Consider the following 3491-nt stretch of genomic DNA (forward strand, 5'->3'; position numbering starts at 1 on the left):
ATCTGATCGAGTTTTTGCCAAATCAGACATTTAAAGGAGTTGTCCACCACTGGACAACTGATGACCTATCCGGTTGATATGTCATCAGTACATGATCTGTGGGAATTCGACACCCGGATCCTGCATTGTTAAGCTGCTCCGGCTGCCGCTGGGCAACGGACGTACATGCTGGAAGCAGTTGGCTCTTGACACTGTATAGCGGCAGAACTGCAGTTCGGAAGCACGACTGCTATGCTATGTACGGAGGCAACTGCATCCGGCTCCGTACATCGCATAATGGGCCATAACATTCGATGCCCGGAGGCAGCCAGAGAGGCTTAACGGTGCAGGGTCGGGTTGTTGGACCCCTACGGATGATATACTGATGACCTATCCGGTGGATAAGTCATCAGTTGTTAAGTAGTGGACAACCCCTTTAATAAGGTATGGACAAACATATTTTTTGAGCATAGGAAAAAAAGCTGACTATTTGATCTTTTTGAAATGTCCAATGACAAATTTAGTTTGGAAATAAGACAGCCATTATCAGCGACAATAGAAAATATTTTATATAGATGGCCCTCCTGGGGAAAGCCTGTGGTCATTATTCAGCTGCAGAAACAAGCACTGTAGATGATTAGACCAAGCAAACCATACATTTTATGTATGGACAGTAGAAGATTTTGCAATCTGGCTAAGGAGTTGGTTCATGTCTGAAGAAATCACTGGAGCTTTTCAGATCTCAGTTGTCTGAGCTTTGCAACTTTTCAAATTAACGATTTACTTTTCGTATATAATCCAGTTAATAACTTACCTAGTACAGAGAAGACATAAGAGATCTGAGATTTTGGAAAATAAACACTACTAGATAGCAACTGAATGTTTAATATTATTTATCATTCTTTATTTTGTATTTGTAGATCCATAGATCTCTAAGGGGTTAGCAAGCTCTCATCTGTGGTCTTCGGTCAGAGAAAATACAGCTTGATTTTTTTAAATTTGATACTTTTGTTTTCGCTGAAAAAAGTGGCGTTATACCTTATTGTGACCAGTGCATCTTCTGCTTTCTCCATAAAGAAAGAACATACGCGGCTGAGTCGGACAAACAAGTACCGTATATAAGAAAATTGGTTATATTAAAGTGATTCCACACTAATCTACAACAGAGGGTGAGCACATTCATATATAACTGTGGATAATTTCTATGTACCCACTGAAATGAAAACGTATAGCACACTACAACAGATTTTTAAAAAAGTATGTAAAATAAAGGAAGAACAGTTAAAGTGCCCACACTCTGTTTTATTTTAGATTAGTGTAGAACCCTTTCCACCGAAAAATCAGGTCGAAAATTTTATTTCTATGGCCATTTATCTTGACAAAAGTGTCTCTTTATTTCTTAATGTAGATCAAATCTGTGGCACTCTGCAAGTTGTCTGGGTGCTGTAGGTAGGGTTCCCACCCCGTAGATACTTGCAATGATACTCTCAAGCACTCCTTCGATTGAAATATGCAAAATAGGTTTATTTTAAATAAGGCAATATAAGAGAAAAGGTGTAACGTTTCGGCCACAATCCGGCCTTTATCAAACTCTGCAAACAAAACGCAGAAATAGTATACATATTAGTAACAGAGTACCAGAGACATACCCCCAGCTTGAGAAGAGGGACCCTGTACCTCAAGACATGCAATATTTCTTGCATCTGTGTTATTATTTCGGTGTACGAGCACTTGTACTATTCTTTGCCTACTTCACTTAAATGTTCGACGATTGTAGCCAACTCTCTTATACTGCCCTGCCCCCTAGGCTATATAAATCATTATGTACAATGTTCTTTAACTCCTCCTGTGCTAGATATGACTATATCCATGCAACATTTTGTTTTTTCTTTTCTCTTTTTCTCTACATACTTATTGTATATGTACCCTGTTACTAATATGTATACTATTTCTGCATTTTGTTTGCAGAGTTTGATAAAGGCCGGAGTGTGACCGAAACGTTACACCTTCTCTCTTATATTGCCTTATTTAAAATAAACCTATTTCGCATATTTCAACCGAAGGAGTGCTTGAGTTCTTTATTTCTTAAGACATCACAGTATGCCATTGCCCTTGTAACTGTACAACACCTATACAATAAAACCAATAAACCATGTCTGTAGCACAACACTACAAAACAACAGACAATTGCTAGGGTAACATTTCTTTACTTTTAGTATCCGTAGAAGTATACCGTCTCTCATCTCTTATTACTCAGTATCTTGTATGTTTTCGCACCATGGCGGTTTTACTATAAACAGGGATAGCAAATCGGTTCAATGTGAAAGTGGCTGTGTTGCAATTCCAACCCAGTGCTAAGGTGTTGGGAAAAAACCCAAGGAGCCCCGGCCTCTTTTTGTAGGCATTGGTTGCAATCCCAGTGGTTATATCCTCATCAATCAGACATTGATGGCATATAGAGTATAATCAACATGTCAATGTTTGTGGTAAGAAACATTTACTACTTTATTTTCCAGTAGAGAAGGGGCAACACATGAAACCTTGTGAAACTATGGTGCTTCTACTGATTTCGAAGGAAGACTCAAAAAGTAAATCTAACTGGCCACACGTGAGATAGTGACCAAAGTAGCTGACGATAGGCCGCTCTTCTTCCCCAATATGCATACTAAAGCTGGCCAAACACATAAATGTCAGCCAAACCAGTCCATTAAGGCAGGATCAGCCAGCAATCTAATGTGTATGGTTGCCAGTCAGGGGAAAGAAATAATGGGCATGTTATAATTCAATCTTTGTTTGCACAAAAGATAAGCTTATTCCCCTCCCCCCTTTGACTTAAACAGGGCGGAGTCAAGAGAAATGGCTCTTTCATGTGTATGGTCAACTTTGTAATCACATTCTTCAATAAGGAGACAAAAACAGAGTTTATATCCAATGGGTACAAAGGATAGGGCATTTTGAATCCATCATGCCTATACCCCCAAAGTCTGCCATTGCAGAAGGTCAACCAAAATTGTCTGTTTCGGCCCTGAATTTATCGAATATGCATTGCCAGCTAGACATGGTGGAGTCACTAGATTCTAAGGGCACATACACTTCTAAATAACATACCCTCCAACCAAGAAGAGGCCTATACTTTGTTCTCTTTACTTCATAATGAGGTCTGTGCTGATCTGCATTTGTATCTACTGTATACCTCATGTTTATGTGCATATTTTAAAATGATATTTTTCTCTTGGATAATGAGAATTGCTTTCTCATATAATTGACAATTTGAGTTGCACTTAGAACTCTTTCAATTACTCAGCTGATTAGGCTCTAAACCATAATCCCTGCAGCTTTGGAACTGTTTAGCGTGTAACCATTTTATGGCCATGCAAGGAGTTTGATTGCAAATGATCCCACTTTGCTTAATACAAAAGCGCTACTTGAAATTCTTCTTTTTATTGCAGGGCAGCTAAATGTTATATTTGTTTGTGAATTCATTTTATAATCTTCCTTTTATCACCCCCATT

This window comes from Rhinoderma darwinii, chromosome 1 (genome assembly GCF_050947455.1).
Source record: "Rhinoderma darwinii isolate aRhiDar2 chromosome 1, aRhiDar2.hap1, whole genome shotgun sequence".
Lineage (NCBI taxonomy): Eukaryota > Metazoa > Chordata > Amphibia > Anura > Rhinodermatidae > Rhinoderma > Rhinoderma darwinii.